Raw genomic sequence first — 16,380 nt, forward strand, 5'->3', positions numbered from 1 at the left:
GTATATATTTTATTGCAGCTTTCATCAGCTGAGGTCTGGCTATGTCCCTGGCAAACAGGAAGAGGGAAGAGCCATTAGGAGATTGCCATTTGTGAGACAGAATTTTCATACTTCCTTAACTTGACAGTTTTTCAGGACATTCCAGCAGAGATTTATTCTCTGGGGGAAGGCCAATACCCTTGGTCCGAATACTTTCAAAGTCTGGGAAGAATTTCCCAGGTTGGAGTAGTTAGTTAATAGAAGCCCTGGGGAGCTGCCTAACAGGAGACAGGTAAGGAAGTATAGTCAGGACCCTAAGGTCATCCATGGTTTTATCTTGATCTAGAAATGGGCTTATCTATAGTCTTCTCAAACAAACAACCCAGGTACTTATAAACAGAGAATAAGAGCTTCAAATTCTTTACACAGAATTACACAAATTGTCCTGGAGTTAAGATCAGTTGCAAGGTGGGGGGTGTTCTCCTTTCCACTTCCCTGACTGTAGAGGGCCCACGCTGGGTATATATTTGCAGGGCACATGCATGTTTGGGCCATTAAGCACCTTTCAATGATCTTTTTCAAAATTTTGTTTGTTAATTTCTAAAAGTTCCTTTTCTCATGCCGTCATAAATATTTGTGGCTTTTTATTTCATTTTTTTCAATTTTATATGTAATTAATATGTGTGATTATTAGAGTAATTATAAGTATATTTACTTTGTTATACCCTGGCAGAAGTGCTTTTGGATTGAATATATATTTTAAATCCTACTAATTGCATGGTTTGGATTATCAGGAAGAAAAAGACCATTTTAGTGTTAGATGTTCACATATAAGATAAATTTTAAATCTTGCTGAAGCAAAAGTGAGTAATGACATCAAAGAAACAGCCTTGTTGTAGATGCAGACAATTCATTTTGCATTTAATCGACTGAAAGCAACATTTGAACTTTTTGATAGACATGACAAGTGCATTTCCTGTGTCTGAATTCCGCGGTAAGAACCAAACTGTAGGAAAACCTATATGAGGGAGGAATTCCAGAAACAAAATAGAGCCTTTGGATACAGTGCAAGCGTACAACAGCATCTCAGCAAGTATGCTATCTGTACTGAAAAAATACATAGAATTTTAAATATTTGAGCCAAACAGGCAAAAATGATTGATTAAAGCAGGTTTGCTTAAATTGAAATAATGGCCATTACCAGTGACTGCGAAACAGTGAATCTTTGCCTAAAGCAGTGAGTGCAATAAGGCTTTTCATAACTTTTTGTATGCATAGTAAAGACTAAATCTGTTGCAGTATCCACAGAGATTTAAATTAATTTCAGAAAGAAAATTATTACATTAATTTGTTTTCATCGAATATAATTTAGAATTAGTTATTCAGTAAGGGTTTTCCCAGTAGCCTTTAATAAAATGATAGAGATGGGCTTATGGGGAGAGAATCTTAATTGTTCAGCATTCCATTTCTGTTTGACTCATTTTGGAACTTAGTTATTAGTATGAAGCAGCTTCAGTAAACTGGTGTTTGTAAACTAGAGTCCCTGACTCCCAGCTCTGCTTTCGTTATTATTATTACCTTTAAAGGAACACACACATGATGCTGAGATTGTTTATGCTACATTGTTTGAGGGGCATTCCCATTGTCCTCAAAGCATAGCATAACATTGAAGACTGATTTTGCAAGTCATCTGAGTTCTCCGAAATTTGTCTCAGACGTTCATTCTGTGGGTTTCTAAGATACACAGTGGGCACCTTGGGAACTTCCATTAAGTTGTTGTATTACCTGACTTCTCTCTTCAAGAAGATACGACTTTTGTTGACTAAATAAATGATCATCTTGTGCCTGAAGGAGTTAATGCCCCAAAATGAGTTTCTGTAAACGTGTTCAGATGGCCCTGGTGCTATCAGGATAGCCTGATTATAGTAGGGTTCTGTTTTAAGTTCTTCACTCCTGAATAGCTGCCTAAGATAGAAGACTGGACCAACCAAATGTCCCAGGTCCTTCTGATTTATTGACGTTGATATAAAGTTCCATGAAATAATACATGTAAAATCCTTCGAAAAATATTAAGTGGCTATAGAATTACAGTGTAGTTGGTGACTAGTTGGCATCTGAATTCCCGATTCTCACCTCACTAGCTGAGAAGTTTGAGTGTCGTGTGGCCAATGCTCGCAAATGGTGGCTCTTTACAAAGAGATGGGTGTCTCTAATCCATGCTTTGTGCACCTGCAGACCGAAGGCTGCTTCTCCAATATTCTCTGCATAGCTTCTTTCATGACTGCTGCCCTCATCCCTTTATAGTACTTGGCCCCTTCGACCACCTTTTCTCCTCTGCTGTTGGCCAGCAGCCTACGTGCATACACTCCAGCAAGATTAACAGAATGCTAGAGTTTGAAAACTCACCATGCCTCTAAATAAAAAGTGCTGAGCCCTAGACTTGGCATCACATACGCAGAAATATTTAGGGAATGATTCAAGGAGTAAGTGACTGAATAAATAAATGAATAGTACAAGCAGCAATACCTATTTATTAAGTAGCTTCTGTGTGCAAGTTACTACGTTAGATGCCCCCCAGCAAAAACTAACAACACAGAGCCCAACGCAGGCCTTGGACTCAGAGACCGGGACATCATGACCTGAGCTGAAGTTGGACGCTTAACCGACTGAGCCACCCAGGCACCCTGATAGAGTTTTTAATAATAACTGAGATTCACGGTTAATAGTGGTAAAGTTGACAAGTGCTAATAGAACGAAGTGGAAGGAGATAGCACCTCGAACTAATATGACTGATGAGGCTTCTTTGCACGGAGAGGACTTGAGGGAAACATACACACAACTGGTTACATAGATTGGGATGAAGGGCACATTCTAGGAAATGCAGCCAAACGCACCCAGGTGGTGTGGTTGGAGAATGGGGTTTGCTAGAACAGGGTCTTCGTGTGGTAACTAGCAGATTTTAGTACAAAAATGGGCTGCATTGCAAATACCTACAATTGCAGACTTGAGAATTCAACTTCTGCATGTGTGAGAATTTTTGAAAATGTGGGAGCTGAGCAAAGGGTAGTGTCTTCCAAATGTGAATCTGGTTGTGTACTAGTAAGGTGAATACAGAGGCAGCGAAACTGAAACAGGAAGTCAGGGAAAGGTATCTCCATAAACCACATGGAAGGCGGTCAGGATATGGATTCAGGGTGGCCTCTCAAAGAGTAAAGAAAATGAGCCCCATGCATGAGATATGAAATAAGTTCCAACCAACCTTAGAAACTGGTTGTGGAGTTCTGAAAAATTATTGTAGAATGGTATCGTCCCCAAATCATGGACTGCCGACAGATACTATGAATAGTTAAAAATCTGGAAACCATATGGTAAAAATATTGCTATATTTGGGGATTATTTTTGTTCACTTGTTTTTTTGTTTTTGTTTTTTTTCTGTTTTGGTTTTGTTGAAGGATTTCTCTCAGCTCATATATTCTTGACCTTACAAATCTCCAAAAGATAATTTATTTTTGTAAATGCTTGTTTATTCCGAGATAGAGAAAGAACACCAATGGGGGAGGGAGCAGAGAGAGAGAGAATCCCAAGCAGGCTCTGCACTGACAGCATGGGGCTTGAATTCAAGAAGTATCAATTCATGACCTGAGCAGAAATCAAGAGTTGGTTGCTTAACCAACTGAGACACCCAGGCACCCCTCCAAAAGATAATTTAGTGTCCTTTCCCTAACACCTTTGACCTGACAACATTTGATAAAAAACAAACAAACCAAAACAAACAAACAAAACAACAACAACAACAACAAAAAAAAACCCACAAAAAAACAAAAGAAAAACAAAAACAAATAAAATACCTTAAAGAATTAGGTATATTGCTTAGAATACACTTGCGGCCCACTGTAAGAGATCGTAAGTAAACCTATATATATATATATATATGATAATCGTAAGTAAACATATATATATATATATATATATGATATATAATGGATATTTTCCACCTTGCTTTAGAAGAGCCCGTATAGCCTAAGTATTGGGAGACAGTTGTCAAGCTTGAGTGGTTAACCCTTACATTTACCTTGAAAATCTTCATTTACTTTTTTTGAATCATTATCTTTCATTTCTTTACAGGGTGGTATTTAACTTCTAACCATTATATACCATAAAGTCAGGCCGTTTTAGCCTAACCCTTTAATAGTAAACACTATTCAGAGAACATGGGTGGCTCAGTTGGTTGAGCACCTGCCTCTTTGCAGTTCAGATCATGATCCCAGGGTGATGGTATGAGCCCCCAAGTCGGGCTCTGAGCTAAGCATTGGAGCCTGCCTAGGATTCTCGTTCTCTCTCTCTCTCTCTCTCTCTGTCCCTCTCCCCTGCTCATGCATTCCCACTCTCTCTCAAATAAAAATAAATTAAAATAAATAAGTAAATAAATGGAAGTGAATGCTCTTCAATTATTTTGAAATATTAGAAGTTCATTAGAAAATGGTTACAGGGGCGCCTGGGTGGCGCAGTTGGTTAAGCGTCCGACTTCAGCCAGGTCACGATCTTGCGGTCCGTGAGTTCGAGCCCCGCGTCGGGCTCTGGGCTGATGGCTCAGAGCCTGGAGCCTGTTTCGGATTCTGTGTCTCCCTCTCTCTCTGCCCCTCCCCCGTTCATGCCCTGTCTCTCTCTGTCCCCAAAATAAATAAACTTTGAAAAAAAAAAAAAAAGAAAATGGTTACATATCATTCTAAACCTAACACATATGTGGCTAACATATTTGAAGTAAAATTATGCTTTGAGTTAGGGGCTAGTCTGTATTTTTTACCTTTTAAAAATTATAATAAGTGATACACACACACACACACACACACACACACACACACCGATTTCTTTTGTAAAGGGATCCTCTAAATTGGCATAAAAAATATTTAATTAACCAGTTAAATAGGACAGCCTAATAACAAGGGTTTGGTGGAGTATATAAACACTCCTGCTGCGTGAATCTTACTGAACCAGAATGACTAGTTACATAGTGTCTGTTCTTGCTGCTTCTGATTTCTTAACCTGGAACTTACAATAGAAACTATGACAGGTAGGAAGTTTCTTTCATTATTTCAAATAGAACTGTCTTTCATCACCTGTTATACATATTTATACTAACAATTGAGAGCTTACCCTGAGACTACAAAGTTCCAAAGTGTCCTTTGACTTCTTAAAATACAGAATATTAAGGGGGCGACTGGCTGGTTAGGTCAGTTGAGCATCCTACTGTTGATTTGGGCTCAGGTCATGAAACAGGGTAGTCTCGAACCCCTTGTCAGGCTCCACGATAAGCACGTAGCCTGCTTGAGATTTTCTCTGTCTCTCCCTCCACCCCTCTCCCCTGCTCATGTGTGTGTTCTCTCTCTCTCTCTCTCTCTCTCTCTCAAATAAACGTTTTAAAAAATAGAATATCGTGTCAATGCGGTTTGTGATAAAATATTTATTCCAATTTAGCTGTTTGGTCAGTTTATTTTGTAGATGATTCTTTTACATTAATAAGATTCCCATCCAATGTTTATTGCTGTCAGTTCTGTTTTATGAATATTCATTAATTGTTCACAAAAAAGTATTAGGGAACACATGTAGCATTAGACAGTATTAATATTACATGCGGTATTAGAACACCTATTAATATTTTTGAGACTAACTCAGCTTCTTCAAATTATTTTAGATCCTGGCAAGTTTCCAACTGACATAAAATTGGAACTCGCCCAATAAAAGCAGGGCTACAAATCTACTTAGCTAATTAAAGGAGCTTGTGTTAGGTAGCAGGTTCAATTCAGAAGACTGAGGATCACACCATTATTTTAAATATAAATCACAAAGGATAATTTGGAGGTCTACATAATGTTTCCACACAAAATTTCCAGTCTATAAACTGCTTCACTTAGAACATTGCCTCTTTAAATTTTGAGATTATTCCCTTTGCCATTTCGAGAAAAATCAGCAGTACTTCTAAATTTCTGTGTAATTGGACATTTTATCTATGTTCTGTTCCATGTATGCTGGAATTAAATCTTTCCTTTGTTAGCTAGTCATCAAAGGTTACTGTGTCTCCATCTATGATGTGATTACTATGAATTAATTCCGAACCTTTAGCCACCAAGTGACTTGAGCTAAGAGTAGCAGTAGATACGACGAAGATGGTTTTCCTTGTCTTTACATAAAGGGACACTAAGGAAGTACAAAGAAGATCGTGTCGCGTTTCCAGGTACATTGTAACAGGATATAGATTTCCATATCTCATATCTGTCAGATGTGTGTATCAATTTCCACCACAGGTATGAGTAAACATGCAAATGAAATAGCATATTCACTTATGTTTAAATCTCACATTTATATTTGGCAAAATGATTATGCTTGCTTCTAGAATTTCAACCAGGGCTATTTACTTGATAAACTGAGATAATTGAAGGCAGTGACCAAAAAAAAAAAAAAAAAAACAAAAAAAACAACAAACCAACTTTGTATCTATCTATTACATAAGCTAATTAAATTAGAATTAAGCTTAGATTGAATTTGTTACAAATTAAAGCCCACAAACAAGTATATGCTTGCCTTTTAAATCCAGTTTTTTCCTCAGTTGCTAATCTGCAACATGTGAGCATCCACAATGGGCATCTTTCTCATTATCACAAATGCAACAGACCCACCACGAAGGGCTGAGAGCACTTGGCTGGTACAGTATGGCCAAGTCTCCCAAGAGCCTTTTTCTGCTTTCCTGGTAGAGATGTGTGAAGGTTAATGGGTTTTGGTCAGAAGTACTTAAAGCAATTTAAAAAATTACATTTCAGAATATCCCACCTGACCTATTAGTTGTCCTATTAGACCTAAAGGCATGAGAACAAAACTTGAAGTCATAACCCACCTCTCAGCAGTTGCCAGGTGTGATGCTGCTATAGAAAGAAATCTTTAAAAGCCTCCAGCATGAGACAATAATACCCCCTACCTGGAAAATCTTAATGATGTAGAAACTGATTGAAGTAGAAGAAGAGAGAAATTACAGTGGCATCTATTCCTGTTTCTATTTTTAAAAAGATATACCATGGTTGGTTTGGTGTGAGAAAGCATGTTAAATCTTCATCAAGTGCGTCTTATAAGTCCAGGCTACCATCACATTAATGTGATTATAGGCGATCCATTCAGATTCATAAGGTAGGCATTTTGTAATTACCTGCTGCAGTTATGTTCAATTGTATCTTTTTAAAAAATGAGCCCTTTTATGAGTTTTCCCTTTTATTTTTTGAAGCCACATTTACAAAGTCAACTTATAATAACCCGACTTAACAAGCAACAGTCAGCAAGATGTAGCATTTAAGTAACTAACAGTCAGTCGATCTGTTAGAACTAATAAATAGCCCTAGAATCATGGCCTTGGACCAGGAGTGAGACAATCAATGGGAAGTGAGGGAGGCCTGAGGATAATTGATCTGTTGCCAAATAATATGTTTATGTGTATATAGACCAACATGAAACAATGGTATCGAGTAAGGTTTCTAATGTAGAGTAAATCTGTGTTAAAATTTATCAGAGAAATAAGGTGTTGATAAGGCTGATGACTATTTTGTTAATATTTTTAGATGCAGTTATTTGCATGCTGCAAGAAATACAGTGTTAAGAAGTAATTTTGTTACTTTTCAAGTCTGGGAAAAAAAAGAACGCATAGTGTTCTAGTACTTCTATTCAGACGATCCATTATTTTGTTCCTAGAAAAGAGAGAAAAAAAGAAAGGGAGAGAGAGAGAGAGTGAGAGAGAGGAAAAAAGAAGAATATAACACTCTACTCTTATGTTATGACAAACTGGAAATATAACACAGAGACATCAGCACAGTGAAGTTGATCGTCTTCTGCAAATGTAACACCCCCTATTCTGTCATTAAGAGAGAGAAACTGCCTTGTGGTATCACAATGTTTTTCCGCCCTAGAAGGTAAATTCAGCAGGTGGCTTTGAAAGGAGAGAGGACCATGGATCCTTTCAGGGATCATAGGTCATTGTTATGCACAAACTTTTAAATGCCCATGTTTGGTTTTGGTTTTGTTTTTGTTTTTATTCTGAGAGAGAAAGAGTGTAAGCAGGGGAGAGGGAGACAGAGAATCCAAAGCAGGTTCCATCCTCAACAGGGAGCCTACAGCGGGGCTCAATTCCAAGACCCTGGGATCATTACCTGAGCCAAAACCAAGATTTGGACCCTCAACCAACTGAGACACCCAGCTGCCTCTAAATGCCTATATTTGCTTACCCAGGTGATTTATCTAATGTTTTAAGACAACATGTTGTCACATATCTATCTTTGAACTTAGATCTTCTCAAACTCATATCTGTGAGAATGTTAATGTACATCATTTAATCCTATATGGTTTTGAGTTTTGTTTTTGTTTTTGTTTTGTAATTACAAGAGTAAGACATATCAATGGAAATATTAAATAATACAGAGGTTTACAAGGTCTACAGTGAAATCTCCCAGTCCAACCTTTCAAAGAAATCACATTCCCGGGAAGTAAGCACTATTAATGGCTGGATGGGTATCTATGCAGCCATTTTTGTCTATACAATCAAGTGTTCATGCACACACATACAGAGAAATCTGAAATGTTAAAAAATGGCTCCTTTCTGTAAAATGTGTTCTCTAGTTTACTTGCTCTTCATTTTGTAATATAGTTTGGACATCAGTCCGTTTTATTTTATTTTATTTTTGTTAAGTTTATTTATTTTGAGTGAGACAGAGAGTACAAGCCGGGCAAGGGCAGAGAGAAAGGGACCGAGGATCCAAAGCCGGCTCTGCACTGACAGCACAGAGGCTGATGCAGGGCTTGAACCCACGAACCGTGAGATCATGACCAGAGCTGAAGTCAGATTCCTAACCGACTGAGCCACCTAGGTGCCCCTCCATTTCATTTTATATTCCTTATTTGTTACATACTATCCCACAACATAGTTTACATGGCCATAGTTTCTATTAGTGGACATTATGCTATTTTTAAACAGTCATAGTGAAACTCCTAGTACCACATGTATCTTTATATACTCAGGCTAAGTATACACATCCACTAGAAGTACATAAATCCTCAGTGTGGTAAGGACTACCAGATTACTCCAAAAGCAGTTACACGTCTTCTTATTTAAATTCACAGTAGCACTGTGTGTGAATCCTACTTTCCCTACATCTTTGGCAGCACTGGATGTTAAAACGTTTGATACTTTGGGGCGCCTGGGTTGCTCAGTTGGTTAAGCGTCTGACTTCAGGTCACGTCATAATCTGTGGTCCCTGAGTTCAAGCCCCGCGTCGGGCTCTGTGCCGACAGCTTGGAACCTGGAGCCTGCTTCGGATTCTGTGTCTCCCCCTCTCTCTCTGTTCCTTCCCAGCTCGCTCTCTGTCTCTCTCTTAAAAATAAATAAACATTAAATAATTTTTTGTTAATGTTTGATATGTATACCAGAGCTGGGTTAAATAACATTTAGCCATCTGTTGCTACTATTTGAATCATGGGTTTCTGAAATTTTCTTAAGTTTCTGTTTATGTACATAAAATTGCGGCCCAGTGCATTTCAATAAAGAAATATATTCTTAGGGCGCCCGAGTGGCTCAGTCGGTTAAGCTCCAATTTCGGCTCAGGTCATGATCTCGTGGTCCGTGAGTTCGAGCCCCGCATTGGGCTCTGTGCTGACAGCTCAGAGCCTGGAGCCTGTTTCAGACTCTGTGTCTCCCTCTCTTGCTGACCCTCCCCCATTCATGCTCTGTCTCTCTGTGTCTCAAAAATAAATAAACGTTATTTTTTTTTTTAGAAAAAGAAATAAATTATGGAACACAATTATGTTTTTGAGAATATATTATCATGTTCACATAGGGAGTGGAAGTTTCTCAAACATGGAAGAAACTCCTATATACTGAGTGGAGTGACAGAGCAGGAAAAGAACAAATTTGAGGATCGTGTGTAGCTGCAGAGTTAGGAAAACAGCATAGCATGGCACGAAGGCTCTAAAGGATGTGGTAAGAGTGCTGGAAGGAAAATACACTGAGCTTGTTTTCATCAGCATTTTTTTCAGTATATTCTATATAGAGCTTCCCTGTAGGAAATCATGGCAAAATGCATATGACTTTGGAAAGCCAGAAAATGGGAATAACTCCCCTTCCTGCACTTTCATGGATCCCAGATGCTGAGGACACAGAAATCGTTGAATTATCTTTATATAGTTTGTTTATAATGCAAGAAATGGGCATAACCCACAAAGAGTAATTACCTTGATCTTGTACCCTGTTCTTTCTCCTACAAACTCAGAGAATCTACAGTTATTCCTGTTGATCTCCCAGCACCTCTTGTGACATGCCTGCGAGGAAATACAGAACATATGGCAGAGGGTGTCCCCCCAGTAACGGGCATGCAGAACTAATCCCTGGTCTCCTGAGAGCCAGTCCTTTTTCCATGAGACTCCATGTTAACTCCACTGTCCAAAATATGCTACCAGGAAAGTAGTGGGGGAGAGGCCATGTGCTAAAGGAGAGGAATAGTGGACCTTGCTCTCAGTCAGACATGTGTTTTATGTTGGTTGTTCAAAAATGTTCAGAAAGAATTTCCGAACGGGCCTGCGATGCATGCATACTAATCACTACGTGGCCCCGAGCGAGCCTCAGTTTATCGTAAGTAGAGCGGGGAGAAAACCCCAGTCCAAGGGTTTAATGACAGAGAACGAAGATGAATCTGCTGAACACACACCTGGAACATGGTAGGTTCCCATGTGTTGGTAGACAAGGTTTAAATATTTTTTCCAGCCTAGGAGCTGTCCGTAAGCTTCAGCTTTATATTGCCATACCATCATGTCAAACTTAGGACATAAATTTTCTGCTTTCCTACACACCAACATACTTCTTTCCGACCTATTTCTGTTTCCAATAAAACTTTTGTTTTTGCCATTCACCTAGGAGCATCCTGGTTTTGTCCTGATTCCTCCCATTGTTCCAACCTACAAAGGTTTTGGGGGGTCGCAGACTTTAGAACTCCCTCTTTTGTTTCCTAATTATTTAGGTGTGACTTCACTTTGTTTTTCTAATTCTTATATTTCTGTCCTATCTCACTTACCCCTCTGTTAACTCTCCCAATATTTATTAAACATCTATTGTGTCACAGGGGTTCTGTTCCTTTATAAATAGGAACAGTCATTCTGTGTGTAGGCGAGAGCTCTCTGAATTTTAAGGCACAAAAGAACATCTGCAGGGTCCCCAGGCCCCTACACATAGATTGCTGCTTCCACATACACACAGGGATAAAGGGACTGTTTCATCATACCTTTTTCTTTTCCTTCTATGAAAGCACGGTCCTTAGGTGTAGCGATACTGCACTTAGAATTTTGCTCATCACCCGTTGCAAGAAAAGGACAGATTTCAGAAAAATGGAAAAGAAGCATCAGTAAAATAACTTGATATCGCCTTGATTACACAATAATGACACCGCGCAAGGAGAGAGGTAGAATTACAGGCAATATTCTCAGCAAGTGGCTGTGTGACTCTGTCACTCTTTAAATCACAGGAATTTCGTGCCATCACAGACAATACCATTTAATTTCAAGAGGGAGCTATCATTAGACTTCCCCTGTTTTAATCTCATTTGATGAAATAAGTGTTTGTCATTTTGTGTTTGATGCTATATTCCTCAAATTTTAAGGTAACTCTTCAGTCATTTTTTTTGTACAAGATTTTCATTTTTACTATAATTCCACAGGTACCCTCCATTCTGTATAAGGGCTAACATAAAGAAAAAAAGTAATTTCTGTAGAAATTTGTTTTGTGCCAGCAACCCAACCTTCTCTTGAAATAATGGATGAATTCTATTGTCTTTCTAGTGACATGTTACATAGCTAGTTAACACCTGTCCATTGGCATGGTCCGACTCCTTGGTTCTCTTATGTTGATATGAATAAGCATCTCTCAGGGTGTGTGTGATCCAGGTGGATTCATGAGTCCCTCTCCAGACCTTTGGAATATTAGTTCACAAGTGTGCGTTGATAGTTTTAATAAATGGCATTTATGGACTTTGATTTTTGAGAAATACTGCTGAAGATTCATCAACTTCGTTTTCCCAACAGAACACCCGGTTTTCCTGGTTGATGGGGTGTTTACACTCTTGCTACTTGCTTCTGGGTCATTGCTAGGAAAGAAAAGTATTTCAATTGTAATTAAAAATCCTATGGATATGAAAGCGTGGTACTTTATGAGTCAATAGAATTGTTGATAGTACTCCAGAAGTTTATTTTTTTCATGTTTCTTACTTAAATAATGATATGTAGCTTTAAAATGTTTTAAGTAGAATCATTACTTAAGTAAATAAACTTTTTAATAGAAGCACGGTCTATTAAGATTTTAGGCCAATAATCGAACCTTTGAAACTGACTCAGGAAAAATGACTGAGGACATATCATAATGCTACTGATTAGGGAGTGAAGGTTAGGCAATAAAAGACTTAGAGCCCCTGGTGTATGAAGATATGAGAAATTTAAAATAAATATTCAGGACTGTTTCTAATATACTTTTTCCCCCTAGAGTAAGAACGGAAGTCTCAGGTGTAGAATGTGAACCTAATCTTACTGTTTAAGGGATTTTAGCAAAAGACATCAAATGCATTTTATTGGGAGGATGTCTAAATAATTACTCAGTCAAGAATATGCAAATGAGGGATTATATTCTAATAGAATAACTACTCAATACGTCCACCAAGAAAGTAACTGGCAAAAATTATTTTGCATGAATTATTGAACACTTGATTCCAGGGTGAGCATTAGTAAAACAGATGAATAAAGGGATTGCCTTCAGATAAAGTTAGAAACGTAATTGGTATTGAAAAAAGGATTTTCTAAACTTAGTACTCAATGAGTTTAAAGTTTTTCTTGTTAATACTAAACAATATAATTTAAAGAGTTTGTTAGTCACTAAAAACAAAAATATTTCTGGAATTGATTTTTGATTATTCAGAAATTACTTGAGTAGGCCTCACTTTAGGTTTAGTCCGATTTGATGGCCACACAACTGAGTACTACACAGTCAGTGAAGAACTGGGTTTGAATGGTTTCTGTGAGGAAAGGAGATTAGAAGTGGGGATATGGAAGGCAGTGAGCCTTGCAAAGCAGGAATAAAGAGTGTTATAGAAAACCAATGCATTCAAAGGCAATGTAATCTGGAAAAAGAGCTAAGAAGTACGATTACATGCAGAACAGGGAAGAGGAGTTTTAATGATGATCTCAATGAAAGTTCAGAAAGTATTCACTGTTACCTCTGATTTACTGCTGATGAGAAATAAAGGGAGAGTAAGAGTCATAATGAATATGTGACCCATTCCCAGTAAGAGTGTGTGTTTCTATTTACCCAGAATCGCATTGGGAGTGGACTAGTGGTGCCCTCTCACAGATCTCTACTTCTCTTTTTCTGATTCTAATTCCCAAACTCTAATTCTTTAACTTGAGTTGCCTAATTCCGATCCCTAATTCTAATTTCCAGTTCTAATCCATTCTTGGGGATTCTCAGAGGAAGTCGAGTTGGTTCTATTTCCAAATTATTTGATGTCAGACCTGTCATTTTATCTCTATTTCTACTGCCACTACCCCAATCCAAGCTGCCCCCATCTCTTCCATGGACTTTTGTAATTTTCTGATTGGTCTCCTCACTTACACTTTTGGGTCCTCCCAACCCACTATCAATACGCCACATCTCTTTTAAAAGAGAAAACCGAGGCGCCTGGGTGGCTCAGTCAGTTAAGCATCCGACTCCGGCTCAGGTCATGATCCCGCGGTGTGTGGGTTTGAGCTCCACGTAGGGCTCAGTGTTGACAGCTCAGAGCCTGGAGCCTGCTTCACATTCTGGGTCTCTCTCTCTCTCTCTCTCTCCCTCTCTCTCTATCCCTCGCCCTCTCACGCTGCCTTTCTCTCTCAAAGATAAACATTAAAAAATAAACTAAAACAGGAAACCAATCCTATCCCTGATTAAGATCATTCATTTCATGGCTTGTGACTTCACTTAGAATACCTACAGCCTAATTTCAAAGACTTGCATAAGGTGCACCCCAGTTTCCTTTCCAGAATTTCCACCCCACTCCTCACCATCTATGCCACCTAGCCACTCCTTCTCTTCATGCCTTACTGTTTCTGCACTTTTACCAAGCACAGTCCTGCCTCAGGACCTTCATGCATGGTCTAGTCTACCCTTTGCTTAGAATGAGTTTTCTCAGTCTTTATTCCTGGCTGGAATATTTTTCAGTGAAGCCTCCTTTGAGTAATCCATTTAAAATAAATCACCGTTGTCCCTTTTAATGCATTGCATCCTTTCCCATTATAGTATATGCCACTAATTGCAATTTGATATGTTTATCCAAGTGTATAATATACTATAGTCTTCATGTTCTACTTATGTTCTCTTCTGTACAGCAGGCATACAGCATGTGGAATGGGGTCTGGTATATAGTAGATACTCAATAAACAAAAGTTTAATGAATGAGTGAACCAATTAAAAATGGAAAAGGCGATTGGGTCCGATGAACTGGAACAATAAGCCATCACCACCTATGCCAACGTCTTTCAGGCGTCTCTCTGCAGCAAGGAAGAAGAAAGTTACTATTTTAGAGGTTCAGTGCCAGCTCGAAGGTTGAGGTTTACCCTGGGCCTCTGCACTCTGGAAACCATGGTCCTTAGCAGCACAATGCAATGAATATTAATATACAATTCATAATTTTTCATTTTATATTACATTTTAAATTTGCATTTATTTCATTTTGCATTAAATCAGTCAGTTTACATTGCTGTCATGTTTTTAGTGGCTGCAGGTTATGCCGCTGTATGGATTCTCTGTGGTTCACATCTTCTATGGCATCGATTTCCTGTATTTAAAATACCAGAATATCTGGATTTTGCTCATGGAAAAAATGATACTTGAGTAGCAAAAGGAGAAGCCCACCGTCCACACTCTAAAACCATTCTGTGTGTGTCATCATTTGAAAGTGCTCATGTTTTTTCTCTTGCTGTGGTTGGTGTATATGTGTCTTGCTCTGACTACCGGCTTCGTAGAAAAGCAACAGTGGAGATTGGGAAGGAACTTCTATACATCTTTGTATTCAGAACACATTTAGTATTTGTGGAGTTAAATATAAATTATCCCTAATTTCGCTGGATTCTGGTCTCCCAAGAAAGAGCCAAATAGCTCCTATCAATTGACTTCTGTGTGGATTTTCAGTCTGTGGAGCTGTGTGTTTGTTTGGGTGGATTCCAGTCTAACAGAGAAACCTGAGGTAGGGAAAAAGGATGGGATTCAAATAAATCATTCCATTTTCCTAGAAAATCTTAGGAGAAATGATGAGTAGATTCAATATTTAAAATACTGGCTTAAGTGCCCTTTGGATACCATTTATTTCCATTTAGTCACACTTCTGTTTTCTGTCACTGGCTGAGGGATGTTCCCTGGGCTGTTCCCTCAGAGGAATTATCTGCCTGCCCCCCACCCCCAGAGGTGAGTGAAAGACCACAAGCAGAATCCAGATGCTTGCATAGGACATATTGGCATATGTTGAGCTTTGATGCCATGGGAATATGGATGGGTTGCCCACAGTATCTGTTGAGATATTTGACACTTACTTTTTATGTATTTTGTCAACTAGGGATCATTTTTTTTTCTTGTTTTATATGGATTGCCAAAGTTCTCAATGACTGAATACTTCTTCTTGCTATGAAGTTCCATTTCTGCCAAAAACCAACTTTCATACACTATATGTATGTTTCTGGGCTCTTAGGTTTTTTTCTCTTGATCTGGTTTTTTTTTCTAACATTTTTCCAATTCCATAGGTTTTAATTAATTTATTTTTATAATGTGAAAATTTAAATAATCAAAAAATTCATACGAAAAGAGTGTGTGTGTATGTATATATATATATCTGTGTGTGTGTGTGTGTGTGTGTATGTGTGTGTATACAAATATATGTCACACAGCTTTTTCCCCCCTTTTTATCCTTCTTCAGTATTTTCTTGCCTTTACTTTCCAAGACTGATTTTTAGGATCTGCTTGACAAATCATACATGCACATGCATACACTCACACATACACTGTTAAAATTTTTATTGTAGTTACATTAATTATAGACAGTAATATGACAATGACATCTTAAATATTTAATATTATCATCCGGGAGAAAAAAAATTAACTTTCTGTGTATTTCAAATATCTCATTATTTCTCCATAAATATGTTGTACCTCTTATGTAAAATGTATGTCTTCTTCTTTTAGAGAGATTTTCTCGCGTTTATTAATGGCATTTTTTTATATTAAATTATCCAATAGGTCCGTATTAGTCTAAAGGAATGGTTTTGTGCCCAGGAACTGTGCTAAAGACTATTATCAGTAAAGACTATGAA

Source organism: Leopardus geoffroyi, chromosome B1, assembly GCF_018350155.1.
Source record: "Leopardus geoffroyi isolate Oge1 chromosome B1, O.geoffroyi_Oge1_pat1.0, whole genome shotgun sequence".
NCBI classification, from domain to species: Eukaryota; Metazoa; Chordata; class Mammalia; order Carnivora; family Felidae; genus Leopardus; species Leopardus geoffroyi.